Raw genomic sequence first — 16,454 nt, 5'->3', positions numbered from 1 at the left:
CAGAGCAACTCCAACCATGAATACTAAAATGGTGTTGAACCAACATAAAAAATGAGGTAATTTTAACATCATATTTTTTTTCCAATCCAACCATAACACTAAATATTATACCAAAAAATATATTCAACATTATTATATTCTCTACAAAATACACATTATATCATTATATTATTTTATCTTACAAATTAAATAATATACATATATATACAATATTAATATAAAACACAAAAACCAAAATAAAAATTGTCGTGGTGAACAGTATCACATCAATAATGTTGTGGCACTGTTCATGTACACTATTTTGCAGTCCCATTGGAGTGATATATGGTGTAGGATCAACATCAAATTGGTGTTTTGCAGTCCCATTGGAGTTGGCCTCAACCAATTCTGGCGCTTGAAGTTAGGGACGAGCAACATTAAAATCAATCCAATTGCACTGAACCAATCAAATTCAATCCAATTACAAAAAAAAAATAGATATCTAATTACAATTGGAATGGATTTGAATAAATGGATTAGATTGGATTGGATTGGATTGAATTTGAATAAGTGAATTTGATTGGATTGAATTGAATTTGAATAAATGGATTGGATAGAGATGTAAACGGGCGAGGACAAGTTTGTGCTTTAATATTTGTAATGGATTGGTGTTTTGCAGTGCCATTCAATCCCATTTTTTTATTATTTATTGAAAGGGACAAGTTTGTACTTTAACATGTATATATATTCCCTTGTCAACCGTGTTCCATACTCAAAATAAATCCCACTATTTTTATATATAGAAGTTATTAAGTAGTTTGAAGTAGTCACACTTCAATTATTTAATATTCCAAACTAATTTGAGCGTGTTGCTTGGTGTAAAGTCAAGTCAATATCTTTTACATTAAATATGGTGAGTATATTTTTGTATATTATTTATTTAAATAAAAGATCATTTTAAAAAAATTATATATTTTTTTTCTCTATGATTGTTATGACTAAAAGTAACATTTAGTCACAAAAATTTTATTACACTGAACCGATTTTAGTGCTTGAAATTAGGATGGGCAACATTTAAATCAATCTAATTACACTGATCTAATCAAATTCAATCAAATTACAAATAAATGGATATCCAATTACAATTGGAATGAATTTGAATAAATAGATTGGATTAAATTGGAATAAATGGATTGGATAAGGATGTAAACGGGGCAGGGCAAGGTTGAGAATGACTTCCCCCATCTCCGCCCTGCCTCGGGGCCCCATGGGTACCTGTTTAAAAAATAATTTTTTTTTTCTAAAATTGATAAAATAAATTAAGATAGTTAAACTTTTTAATATAAAATAATTAAAAAAATAATAAATTATACCAATAAGAAATATATGTTTTTATATAAATTATTTTATTATATTTTTATTAATATTTATATTAAAAATAAATTATTATAAAATTACAATGTAAACGTGGCGAATTTGAGACGGGGGTCATGTCCCTCATGGAGACCCTATCCCGCGGGCTAAATTAACATCCCTAGATCAGATGGTGGATGACATTGTCAAAATCCAATTAAAAACTGATCGAATCCAATTACATATAATATATATTAACAAATCAAAATTTGTTTTTATTTCATTAAAGACTACAACAATTTTTTTTTTTTGTAGAGTTGAGAAATATATATTACAAATATGTGTAGAGTAGTGTAAGAATTTTTTTGTAATTGGACCGCAACTAACACTGAACATATTAATTCTCACATATTTGTAATATATATTTCTCAACTATACTAATAAATTAAAAAAAAATACCTAGAAAAACGTGTAAATTTTTCCATCAATTTTTTCACCTGATTATTAGCGGCGACAGCGACTTTTTCACTATTAGCGGCGACACATGTCGCCGCTAATAGTCACCACGTGTTTAAAAAAAATATAATTGGCAACTATTAGCAGCAACTCGCTGCTAATAATCCCCACGATATCACCCATCTTCTTCATTTGTTGAGCCCAGCCCAACCACCGTCACCCTGAAGCATCGTCCCCCCACCCCGAAGCCTCTCTGTCTCCACCCAATGCTACCCGGCCGCCCGACGCTGCCACCTCGATGACACCTAGAATCGATCTGCCACCCCACGTGTGTGTTTTTTAAATATATACTTTTTTTTAATTTACATATATATTTGTTATTATTTTTTACAGTTATATATATATTTCAAATTTTATATATATATATATATTTGTTTTTATTTAATATATATATCTGTTTTGTTTATTTAACTTTTTGTTTATAGATATATAAATCCGTGTGTATGTGTGTATATATGTGTATAAATATATATATATTTTTTGTTATGTTTATATATATTGTATATGTGTATACATTTGTGTATGTGTGTATATATATATTTGATTTTTAAATCTTTTTTGTTTTTTCTGTTTTTTTAATTTATTTCAGTTTTCATATTTTTAATTTTCAATTTTTAATACAACAAATATCAACAAGACAACATAATTCTCTTCTACAAATCAATGCAAACTCAATCATGTTTCTTTTCTCAATATTCTTCCTAATAAATCTAGGCATCCACCTTAAAAGTCAGCCAGTCTTCAAGTTATAATTAAACACTTCAAGTTATAATTAAATAATATATCTTACCATAATATATTAACGAATGAATAAGAGAACCAACAATATAAATATATAAAATTAGTTGAATAATCTTAGAGATTATTACATTGCATTATTCAAGTATTCAAGTTATCTGGGATCTCTGAAAAAAGAAAAATTATAAAGAAAATCTTATAGAATTTGAATAGAACAGAACCCAACATTTTTTTCCTACCACAACTAATTGAGGTTGACCACATTTTGAACCAAGAAATAAAAGTTAAAAGTGAAGAAGACTTGACATACCATTTGGAAGCTCTCTGTCTAGAAGAACTCCAGTTTCAACAGTCCAACATCGTGCAACGTTCTCTTTTGTGTATCCACCGCCTCCAGTAACCTTCACAGGTACCATATTCTCTTCATGAGCCAGACGATGACAATAATAACTAATGACCAACCCAACACACTCAACACACTCAGCATGACCTGTAAGAAGCATCAAAAGAGATCATTTAATATCGTTCCAAAAAGCTAACCATTATTTATTATTATTATTATTGCTATCAAGATGATAGTTATTCAATAACTTCGGGTCCCGCAAAACAGCTTCAGATGAAACTTCAAGTACTCAATTTTTTCCCCAGTTTTCTGACTGATATATATATATAGTATACTTCTGGCAACTCATTCTCATATTTGTCTTATATATAACAATTGGCCTTAGTACTCGCATATTGTGAAGAGAAGAGTAATAGAGAATAATTTATAACATAAAAAGAAGAAAACAATATATATATTATTTGTAGAGAAGAAAGAAAAAAAAAAACCTATTATTGTAGAAACCAAAACAGAACAGAAGCTGGAAATTTCATTGCAAATAGGATCAGAAGCTCCACTAGAAAAAACTTGATTGGTTGGTAATCAAGCTTACCTATTTTCAATATTTGTATCTAATAAAAGGGAGATATATAGACATCTACTTAGTTTTATATAGAACTGGTTCATATTAACAACGTAAGACAACTGTACTTAAAATATGATATATATATATATATAATTAATCTTATGAGGTATCTGATCCCTTACTCATAGATTCATTCACCATATTTAGTTTTGAGTTTTAAAGCATAGCAAGTTCTCAGTTATGCAGACATAATTCAAAAAACAACTCAGTAACTTCTCCCACTTCTCCTTTTGGCTTTGCTTTGATTCCATCAGCTGCATACACATAAATTTATGTTATAGTAACCAACCCAAAAATCTACACCACTTCAAATACCAAAATCAAAATTGAAAACGTTAACAAGTAATAACCTTGAGATTTTAGTCGGATGCATAATCAGCAGCATAGTCAATGGAAACCTTGAATACATTTTCGGATCTCTTAAGAAGCTCGAAAACGCAGACATCACCAACTTTCAAATAATTGTCCTTGGCAAAGACTTTCCAACCACAACTAAATTAAGCTCTCCTTTTGCTATAGTTTTTGTGCTTTATTTCAAATTTAACAGACCAAAATCCTCTGTTCGGAATCAAAAGAATGACAGAACCCTCATTCTTAAGGTGTTCCTTAGCAAAGTTCAATGGTACTGTTTGAAAATATACAAGAAAAATAGCTTATGTTACAATGGTCAAAACTCAGTGCAAAGAATATGGTGGTATTCATTCAATTCAAATCAGTAGACCAGTATAACTAATAAAGCTTATCACAAACAACAAAACCACTCAAGATTTGAAATCTTAGACATTCTTCAACAAAATACTATTATATTACAAATAAACTTGTAGTTAAAACACCACAAAAACAATATAATGAAAAGCTGCTAGCATGAGTAGTCTAGTAAAAGAGAGCCATAACCATAAACATGAAAGGATTAAGTTAATTTCAGACACTGTTACTTTTCTACTGCTTCATGGGTTATACCAAATTAGAAATTAGAAATCAGAAATCAAAATATATATAGAGAGAGACTGAAATAGAAATGTAACAGAGCACAGAAATTTAATAAAAAGAAACAAGAAAACAAAACAAAACAAAAACCTTATGGTCCACTCATGGCGAGGAGCATGAAGTAAGGGACGGAGCTCCTGGAGATCAAAAGTGTTCCATCCAGATCTGCTGCGATAGAACCGTACGAAGTCGTCGTCGACTCGCCGCACTTTGTTATCGGCGGGAATTTTTTTCCGTCGACGACATTGTTTTATTGGCTTCTGTAACACACAAAAAATTCTGTTTGAGAATGAGAAGTGAGACTGAGAGGAGGCGAACGTTGCGGATGGGTGAGAGAAGAGAGGGAGGTCGGAGGACACGTATATAATCCCCAATAATAATAATAATACCACTTTTATATTTACTAAAATAAAAAATAATTTGTATTGGAGATCTGAAATTTTACTTCAGCATGGCTCTCCCATTTTCCCATTTGATTTTGAGCTGAATCAATCTCGAATTTTAGAATTAATTCATATGTATAAGGTATATTGTTATCATAAAAACAAAATCAATTTTTTATTACTTGCATAAAATAGTGGACTAGTTAATATGATTTCACAAAGAATATCCATAAGGTTACACTTAAATAAATTTCGATCATTAAAACTCTATTATTTGGTCATAAATATTAACCCATTTTGTGGGAATATTTTAAGAAAATAATATAACCCCAAATATTAATTTTGGTGTTAATTAGTTCATTGATGCCAAACAATTTTTGTAATTTTGTCAAAAATGTCAAATTAGAACTTACATAACCAAAATCTGTTGGCCTAGAAGATATGTATTTGACCATAATATTGGTTCTCTATTACGTTTTTCTAATATCGATAACAATAAAATAAACAAAAAAAAAATATGACCAATTAACCTCATCACATACATAATTAAAAAAATAAATAATGATAATTAAGGATATAATAGTGCTGAAAAATCTATCTAAATATCCTAATATTTTGATGAATTAGTTACATCAGTTTCATCATCACTCTCCTTGATAAATACTCTCACTATCCTAATATCTTGTAAAAACATCTTCAATTCTCATTCTAATAATTTATAAAGATCGAAGAATCTTTGGTTTTTTGTTATGGAGATTTTTAAACTCTTATTATTATTTTCTCTGATACTTTGTTATAGTTTTCATAGTCATATCCATGATGTTGGTGTGGAAACTTCTTATAATATATATCCAGAATATCAATCTCTGAATATTGAAGAAGTGAATCCAATCCATAGAACTGGATACCATTTCCAATCTCAGAAGCATTGGATCAATGGTAAGTGAATTTTATCTTTTATTGTCTTCAAAATTTATTTTTTCTAATTTATTTTTTCATTATAGATTTTCTTTACCACATATATATATCATTAATTCTTCAAAGTAATATATTTAGTGTTGAAAACTGATTATGAGTTCCCTAGAAATTGTATGATATGCTTTATATATATATATATATTAATATTTGTTAAATATATATGATGATTGTAAATTAATGTAAATTATGATGATTATATGATGATTAACCATGAATACTAAAATTGTGTTGAACCAACATCAAAATGAGGTAATTTTAACACCATATTGTTTTTCCAATCCAACCATAACACTAGAAATTACACAAAAAAATATATTCAACATTATTATATTCTCCACAAAGTACACATTATATCATTATATTATTTTATCTTACAAATTAAATAATATACATATTTTATATATAAAATATTAATATAAAACACAAAAACAAAACAAAAAAATTTGCCGTGGTGAACAGTGTCACATCAATAATGTCGTGGCACTGTTCATGTATACCATTTTCTAGTCCCATTGGAGTGATATATGGTGTAGGATCAACACCAAATTTGTGTTTTGAAGTCCCATGGTGCTTGAAGTTAGGGATGAGCAACATTCAAATCAATCCAATTTTACTGAACCAATCAAATTCAATCCAATTACAAAAAAAATAAATATCTAATTACAATTGGAATGGATTTGAATAAATGGATTGAATTGGATTGGATAAGGATGTAAAAAGGGTGAGGACAAGTTTGTGCTTTGGTGTTTTGTAGTCCCATTGGAGTTGAATCAAATCAATCTCATTTGTTTTATTATTTATTAAAAGGAACAAGTTTGTGCTTTAATATATATATATATAAATATATATTCCATTGTCAACCGTGTTCCATACTCAAAATAAATCCCACTCTATTTATATATAGAAGTTATTAAGTAGTTTGAAGTAGTCACACTTCAATTATTTAATATTTGAGCGTGTTGCTTGGTGTCAAGGCAAGTCAATATCTTTTACATTATATATGGTGAGTATATTTTTGTCTATTATTTATTTAAATAAAAGATTATTTTAAAAAAATTATATATTTTTTTGTCTCTATTATTGTTACGACTAAAATAACATTTAGTCACAAAACTTTTATTACACTAAACCAATTTTGGTGCTTGAAGTTAGGATGGACAACATTCAAATCAATCCAATTACACTGAACCAATCAAATGACAAAAAATGGATATCCAATTACAATTGGAATGGATTTGAATAAATAGATTGGATTGAATTTGAATAAATGGATTGGATAGGGATGTAAACGGGGCGGGGCGAGGTTGGGAATGACTCCCCCATCCCCGCCCTTCCTCGGGGTCCGGGTCCCATGGGGTACTTGTTTAAAAAATGATTATTTTTTTCTTTCTAAAATTGATAAAATAAATTAAGATAGTTAATACTTTTTAATATAAAATAATTAAAAAAAATAATAAATTATACCAACAAGAAATATATGTTTTAATATAAATTATTTTATTATATATTTTTAGTAATATTTTTATTAAAAAATAAATTATTATAAAATTACAATGTAAATGGGGTGGGTTTGGGACGGGGGTCATGTCCCCCACGGGGACCCTATCCCACGGATTAAGTTGACATCCCTAGATCGGATGGCGGATGACATTGTCAAAATCCAATTAAAAACTGATCAAATCCAATTACATATAATATATATTAACAAATCTAAAATGGTTTTTATTTCATTAAACATTACAAGAAAAATATTTTTTAGCGGCGACAATATTAGCGATGACATAAAGTCGCCCCTGATATTTCAAATATTAGCGGCGACAACGAAAATTCGCCACTAATATATTATCAGATATTTTTTGTAATTTACTATATTATTAGCTAACTTTAAATAAATAAATAACTAAACAAATTAAAATATGATATTTTTGAGATATTTTACAATGAAAATTATTTAAAAATAATAAAATAATATGTTTTATAACTTACATAAAATTTAATTAAACTTAAACTTCACATATTAGAATAATATCATATTAAAAATATAATATAATATAATCTACTGTCAACTAGAAACAAACTTCTTTAAAAAAAAATTAGCAACAAACTTAAATTTAAAATCCATCTATAATATTAGTATTATATTAAACATATAAAATATAATCTCTTGTTGTCACTGCCAAATTAAAAAACTAGAACAAACATAAACTTAAACAAAATTAATTAATTAAAATAGGATATTTTAAAGATATTTTATGATAATTTAAATAATTAAATCATATTTATTTAAAAATAATAAAGTCATACATATGATTTTGTTTATCTTATATATTTGTGTAATAGTTTATTTTTATCAAGTGATTGGAGCTCATTTTCTTCATCAAATTCACCAAAAAAGACATCATTGCAAGTTACATTAGAAACTAAAAATAGTTAATGCATGTATATTACTCCATACTATGATGTTTTATATTCGTATTTTATTCTATTATTAATTTCTTTTTAAATATTATTATAATTTATATATGTCATGTAGCGATGTAAATATATATATATATATATATTAATATTGTGTTTAGTTGTCATATGTTTAGAGATTATTGATATAAATATTTATATATACTATAGAACTGTAATTCATTCTATTATATATTAAAAAGAAAGTGAATCAATTTTTATTAAAATTATAGACAATATTTTGCCTTAATTTTTTAATATATTTATGTCATACAATATATTAAACATATTTTATTTATTTTTATGGTGTTGTTTATTTATTTAATATTTATATGATAATTAAAATAATAATAAAAATAAATATATGTTTGAATAAGGATGTTTATAACTTTAAAATGATGCAAACGTGAATTGCACGTTATTTTTACCTAATATATATATAAAAAATTAGATAAAAATTTATATTCGCGGCTCTCTTGTTGATTTATCATTGCCCACCTCACACATTAAATAACAACGTGTTATTTAGTTCAGTTGATAAGAAATTTTACAAAGTAAGATTCAAAAGTTTATTTAAGACTTGAAAATGATGTGATATTGAGTGAAGCTTGAAATTTTCTCATCACCTTTTCAAAGGTGAGAACTTTTTTTTTCTTCTTCATCAACGATTCCATCTGTTTCAAAAAAAAAATTTCTCATCTTTTTTTTGCTCAACAGCATTTGTAGCTTCTATTCCTCAAGATCTGGTTGATTTAAAAAAAAAAATCAGCATATTTAGGTGAGTTGATTTTTTTTTTTTCTTTCTAAATCTGTAACTCATCATACGTCGAGCGTCTGCAACCACTTGAATCAGTATCAGAAGTGGTTGTGGAAGCAGGTTACTAATTAGTGACTGTAACAGAAAAATGCTAAGTGATTAAACCAAATAACAAGTTAAAACCGTGGATAATAACCACTAATAGGTTCTAATAATTTTACATATGTACTCATTTTCATACATAATATTATGTAATATAAATTTTTATTATAATATAATTTCCTTTGCAATTAATGCAGTTTATATTATTTATAAATTAATTAAATTATATAATTATAATATTATGATATAACTTCTGGTTAACCAATTAAAAGAACAAGACCATAAACATTATAGTTCACACTTTAGTGTGTAGATCACATATGATATTTTAGAAAACTCACATTATAAATTTATAATGATCAAAGAGCAAAAAAAGCATACATGGCAGGGGAATCAAGGAAAACAAATATTTTATTGCACCAAACAGAACACAAGTGATTCTCAAGAACTAGCAATAGTTTTGTACAGAATATATTTTAATTTTCTCATCAGAGACACCTAATAAAAATTTCACCATCAGAGAAATATTATAGGGATAATTGATCAAAATTTAAACTTGTGTACAGAACCTATTACTTCAAGAATAGCCAAGTAGACTTTAGGCTTGAAAATTCCATATTTAGAGTGTGTTTGCATATAATGACCCTTAGGCAGCGGTGGTGGAATAGATGGGACCTCAGAGGTGGGAATAACAAGCTCTTCGAGACCAATATCTGAAGAAGGTGAAGCCACACAAGGAACTGATGATGTGGGACCCGAAGTGACACCATCTTCAGGTGCACTAGGACTTGAAGAAGTAGCTGCTGCAGGGCTAAGTTCAGTACCAGCCATAGGAGAATTTGGAAAAGCAAGCAACAGAAGGAGATTGAGGAGTGGAGGTGGACTCAAAATACAGAAATAATTCCCAAAAAAATAAATTATAGTTTATCATGGAAACCAAAACAAAAACCCAAACTTTGAAATTCATTACCCTATAATTAGTAATAAATTCCCAAAAAAAAAAACCCCATAGAGTATCTCACCCTTTAAAAGGACTTTGAAATTCTATGTTGAATTTGATAAATATAAAAGAGAAACTTAGCAACTCAAACAAACAATACAAAAAAACATATGTTAAACATAGGAATAAACGTTTATGACACACTGTTTTAGGAATAAAGATAGCAGTATTTCTGCTTCTGGGTTTGTTTGCTTAGTCATGTTATTTATAGTAATTTTATTATAGCTGGTCAATTTTATAAGTTTTCTCTGATTTGGTTTGTCGCTTATTGTAGACTTTGATTGAAATTTGCTCTTTTTGTGATATGATTTTGGTTGGAATTTTTGAAGGTATGTACTCTGGTTTGGTTTGTTAGTTATCATCCACGCGAGCTAAAGAATTTTGTTTGCCTCTAAATCTTCAAATATTTTAAATCTAAACTGATGGAATTAAAAAGAAACTCAGCTGATATGATAACTACGCGAAGCAATCAATTAATATGGCTACATCTAGTAAGTTTAGATAAACATCTCAAATGTTTCATATGGTTTTTTTTTTTTCCTCCTAATTCATTATTGCAATGTTAGAGTCGTTATACTTTCTGTTTGGTTACTTAAGGTCAATTATGGGAAAGAGAAAAGAAAAAATACTGAATTCTATCATCAGCTAATATGTAAAGCATAAATTATAAAGGGAAAGAATCAAAACCTTGAGTGAATTATAAGAATGCCATACCTGGGCTCAAATTCCTTGATTTCAGCAAGCTCACTCCCACAAGTATCTGTCTTGCACTTTCCTTCTTTCTGTGCAAGGTATATCACCACTGCATTCTGCTATTTGCTCCCATGGTTAGACGAATTTTTTAGTCAACATTGTTGCAGCATAAGTACTATATATATGCTTATATATTGAACTGGTAATATTGTGTCTTCATGACCTGTTTTTGCAGTGTTTTACAACCATTACTGGCTACCTTTCTATATGATTGAGTGCAGATTGCATGCGTTTTCCTGCCATGTTGCTTTGGTCATAAGTGTTTTGTTATCTGTCTTGTGAAGGGTTTGTGGACCTTTTGTTGTTTAATAATGGCAGTTCGAGAGATAATCTTCCTTTCAAAAAAAAATTACTGGCTACCTTTCATTCCGCTAGGGGTAAGATTAAAACTTCACTTTATACTTGTTTTATAACATATATATTTGTCTTATTAGCCTTACTCAAGACACCAGTCCATAACAATCTACCTACAAATAATAACAAAACAGAGAAATACCCAAAAAACAGTTCATCTTAAAATCAGTCAAATTGTAGACAAAAGTAGAACAAGTTATCTATGAATAAAACTAAGATCTGGGAATTTTGAGAGTAAGCACCACAGTACTGTACTTTGAAATTTTATAGAATAACACAAAGGTAGATACAGAGAAGCTAAAAAAGAAAAAAGAACGAAAGAAACACAAATGAAAGATACTTAATAGAAATTCCGATCTTGATTTCTGCCCATAGCCTTACCGCAATTCTTTCTTCTTATTCCTTTACAATACAAAGACATTACAATGGTACAACATGAGTCAATACCCTTACAAATTCACATTTACAGAGAAGAAGCCCCAAATAACCAAACCCATTATCAAACCCATAACAGAACTTAACTATTTCCCACATATAATAAATTCACCACAAAGAACAACCAAATATGCTAATGATAATATAAATTAAGAGGAAATATTTCTTTATAGTCTCAAAATTGGTATTGATTAGAAAATTTGTATTGTATTAGACAACAATTAATCTAGTGTTTATAAAGGCTCCACAATTTATTGAGAAGTGGGAAAATGCAAGATTGGTGTTCAATTGGAGGTCGGAACTCCTTAATCACACCATTTGACTACTAAAAGTCAATCCTCCCTGATTCTATTTGAATAGCAAAGGATCTTGATCTCCAAGAGCAAGATCACATCATTGATCTAGTGTTTATAGGCTCTAAAATTAGTTTTGAAGTGACATATTATGACATTGATGCTGGATTGCCGGCCTAAGTCCCTAATTGCACTATTTGACAACTAAAAATCAACTTTTGCGCACTTTAGTGGTGCAGTAAGCTATCTTGATCTTCACTACCAAGATTACACAATTGATCTAGTGTTTAGAGGCTCCAAAATTGATTGAGAAGTGGGAAAATATGATATCGTTGTTTGATTGGAGGTCGAAACTCCCTAATCCCACCCTTTGAATACCGAAAATCAACTTTCGCTGACTTTAGTTCTCTAGTGAGGGATTTTGATCACCAAGAGCATGATCACACCATTGATCCAATCCCCAATCAATGATACTAATGTATTGGAGGCTGAAAGTCCCCAATCGCTTGCTATGACAACTTAAAGTCAACTTTTGCATACTTTAGTCGCTTGGTAAGCGATCTTGATCACCGATACCAATATCTTACTGCTAATATTGTGTTTAAAGACTCCAATTTTTTTGGTGAATTAAAAATACAACATTGGTGTTTGATTGGAGGCCAAAACTCTCTAATCGCGTCATTTAACTGTTAAAAGTGCACTTTCGCTCCCTTTAATTATGTGGTAAGGGATCTTGATCACCAAGACCAAGATTACACCTTGAACTAGTGGTGAAAGGCTCCAAAATTAGTTCATGTGCGAGGAAATACATAATATATACCTTTGTGTAACTAGATATATGAAAAATATGTGTGGCTAAAATTTTGCACTTTGTAACTTTTACTTACACATGGTCATATTATGTGTAAGGAAATCTATATTTATTTACACATAATTAAGTGTAATTAAAATCATATTTTGCCACATCATCAAAATATATAAATATTTTTTTACTTACACATATATGTGTTGCTATAATTTTGTGTATATAACTTTTACTTGCACATATTTATTCTTACACATGCTCATAGTATGTGTAGGAAAATCTATATCTACTTAATTACACATAATTAAGTGTAAGTAAAAATTCAAATTGCCACATCATCAAAAATATGTAAACATATTATTACTTACACATATATGTGTAGCTAAAATTTCGTACATATAACTTTTTCTTACACATATGTTTTCTTACACGTGCTCATATTATGTGTAAACAAATCTATATTTATTTACACATAATTAAGTGTAAGTAAAAGTATAATTTGCCACATCATCAAACATATATATAGTCTTCATTACTTACACATATATGTGTAGGTGAAATTTTGTACATGTAACTTTTACTTACACATCTGTGTCCTTACACATGCCTATAGTATGTGTAAACAAATCTAAATTTATTTACACATAATTAAGTGTAAGTAAAAGTATAATTTGACATGTCATCAAACACTTTATTACTTACACATATATGTGTAGCTATAATTTTATACATATAACTTTTGCTTTCACATATTTATCTTTACAGATGCTCATATTATGTGTAAGCAAATCTATATGTACTTACACATAATTAAGTGTAAGAAAAAGTTTAAATTACCACGTCAACAAACATTATAAATATTTTATTACCTACACATATATGTGTAGCTAAAATTTTGAATGTGTAATTTTTACTTACACATGTGTTAGTAAATATATATGTACTTACACATAACTAAGTGTAAGCAATAATTTTATTTGACATGTCATTAAAATTATGTAAAAGATTTTTATTTACGCATATATGTGTAGCTAAATGTAGTGTTTACTTACACATAATTATTTTGACATATATTAAAATTATGTGTAAGAAAATATATATTTATTTACACATAATTATGTGTAACTAAAAAATGTGTAGGTAAAGAGTCCATTTTCTTGTAGTTGTAAACATGATTTAAGCTTAAATCAAATTAACTAAATAAATAACTAAACAAATTAAAATATGATATTTTTGAGATATTTTACAATGGAAATTATTTAAAAATAATAAAATCATATGTTTTATAACTTAAATAAAATTTAATTAAACTTAAACTTCACATATTAGAATAATATCATATTAAACATATAACATAATATAATCTACTATCAACTAGAAACAAACTTCTTTAAAAAAAAATTAGCAATAAACTTAAATTTAAAATCCATCTATAATATTAGTATTATATTAAACATATAAAATATAATCTCTTGTTGTCACTGCCAAATTCAAAAACTAGAACAAACATAAACTTAAACAAAATTAATTAAAATAGGATATTTTAAAGATATTTTATGATAATTTAAATAATTAAATCATATTTATTTAAAAATAATAAAGTCATACATATGATTTTGTTTATCTTATATATTTGTGCAATAGTTTATTTTTATCAAGTGATTGGAGCTCATTTTCTTCCTCAAATTCACCAAAAAAGACATTATTGCAAGTTACATTAGAAACTAAAAATAGTTAATGCATGTATACTACTCCACACTATAACCTTTTCTATTCTTATTTTATTCTATTATTAATTTCTTTTTAAATATTATTATAATTTATATATATGTCATGTAGCGATGAAAATATATTTATATATATATATATATTTTAATGTTGTGTTTAGTTGTCATATGTTTAGAGATTATTGATATAAATATTTATATCTGAAGTTTAAAATATTGATTAAAGAAAATTGTTATTAGTATTCAAAATTATATCTGAAGTTTCTTATATATATTTTTTGTTATATAACAAATTCACAAAATATTTTTTTTAATAAATTAACTAAAACATCTTGTAATTTTAGCTATGAACATATATTTATTTTCTAGATATAAGTGTCTTTTTCTTTTAAGATAAGTTATATTCCAATATTCAAAATTATGAAACAAATAAAAGTATTAAACTTCCAGCGTGTTGCTTGGTTTTAAGAGGGTAAGCTGCTTCACCTCTCATTTTCTTCTATTTATTTTGGAAAAAAAATATATCATTTTAGATAATATCCCAAACTTCTAGCGTGTTGTTTGGGTTTCAAAATAAGTCAACATCATTTACATTAAATTTTAATTACAAATAAAATAATTTCACATTAATTCAGATGGTTTAGGATGTTTTTACGACTTAACAAGTCATTTATTCATTTAAAAATAAATAAAAATAAAGTAACAATAAGGCAAAATCAAATATTAAGCTACATATTGTAATGACCCACTAATCTAGACTAATTGGACCATTATCGAAACTATACATAAAACTTACATTTTTACAAAAATACCATAATTTATTGAGTAACTTGAAAAATAAGAGTTATTTACAAAGAAACAGAATACTAAGAAGGATTATGGGATCCCATTGTTTTTAAAACAAAACATGATTTAAAATAAAAGACAATTACATAATAATGCGGAAAATACACATAAAAACCATAAAAAACATAAAAGGAGACTATATCCTCGAATCGAATAACGCTCGGCCCCTTGACTCCATTCATCATCGATACACATTCTCCAAGCGTCACGAATCTTTCCGCTTCTAAACTTATTTTCCTGCACATAAACAGAAAGGAGTGAGCCTAATGCCCAGCAAGGAAAATCTAACACAAAAATCATATAAATTCATAAGAAAACATAAAGACTTAACATAACACATATAACATACACTTATTATAATGGCCATTATTACTTGGGGTCCCATAGACTAAACAAGCTTATGCCCATGAGATTAGTGGGGTCCTACCAGCTAAATAGGCTTATGCCCACAATCTTTTTGGGGTCTTGTTAGTCAAATAGGGCATAAGCCCAAGCCTACAACATACACATCAATAACATATTCATAACAAAACATATCACATTAATAACATAAAACATATAGATAACACAAGCACATAACATATTAATTCTAGCCTATTTTCCTTACCAAAGTTACCGAGATTATGGACTGAGTTGGGATTGTTGGAACACTCCTAAAACCGTAAGAAAGAGTAAGTCTAAAGAAAGGAGATGAAATGAAAGAGATGGAAAGACTAAACCATAGAAAACATACTTACCGACTTATATGCTTAAAAGCTTGGATTCCCTAACCAAAATAAGAATAAGGTTAGGGGACTGAGTAGAAGGTTTTGAGAAAGGAAATAACATAAAAATACAGAAAAGAACTAGAGTCTTGGGTTTACCTCAAAGATTGCAAGACCAATCTAACATCCACCGAAATACTATAGCACTCACTTCCCAAAGTGTTTGATAAGCTTATGATGTTTAAGCTTATAGTTTTTCCCCAAACCAAGTGTTTACACTCTCACACTCACTTAACACTAGCAGCCTCTGAACTTAGAGCAA

General features: G+C 28.0%; 2 long non-coding RNA genes across 3 annotated transcripts; both read right to left on the bottom strand.

Annotated features, from left to right (window-relative positions):
* Positions 1-87: 87 nt before the first annotated feature.
* LOC133812418 (uncharacterized) lies at positions 88-4,996 on the bottom strand. Of its 2 annotated transcripts, XR_009883871.1 has the most exons (5): positions 4,632-4,996; positions 3,905-4,179; positions 3,677-3,808; positions 2,897-3,076; positions 88-436 (listed from the first exon to the last, which is right to left on the bottom strand). It is a non-coding gene; the product is annotated as an uncharacterized LOC133812418 (long non-coding RNA). The 2 variants fall into 2 exon arrangements; XR_009883870.1 differs by lacking the exon at positions 88-436 and having other exon boundaries at positions 2,662-3,076; positions 4,632-4,994.
* A 4,612-nt stretch (positions 4,997-9,608) lies between these two features.
* LOC133812410 (uncharacterized) lies at positions 9,609-11,690 on the bottom strand. Its single transcript, XR_009883868.1, has 2 exons — positions 10,930-11,690; positions 9,609-10,018 (listed from the first exon to the last, which is right to left on the bottom strand). It is a non-coding gene; the product is annotated as an uncharacterized LOC133812410 (long non-coding RNA).
* Between the last annotated feature and the right edge of the window lie 4,764 nt (positions 11,691-16,454).

Source organism: Humulus lupulus, unplaced genomic scaffold (assembly GCF_963169125.1).
Source record: "Humulus lupulus unplaced genomic scaffold, drHumLupu1.1 SCAFFOLD_29, whole genome shotgun sequence".
NCBI lineage: Eukaryota > Viridiplantae > Streptophyta > Magnoliopsida > Rosales > Cannabaceae > Humulus > Humulus lupulus.
The sequence above is the reverse complement of the archived record's forward strand: the minus strand, read 5'-3'. Positions and strand labels throughout refer to the sequence as shown.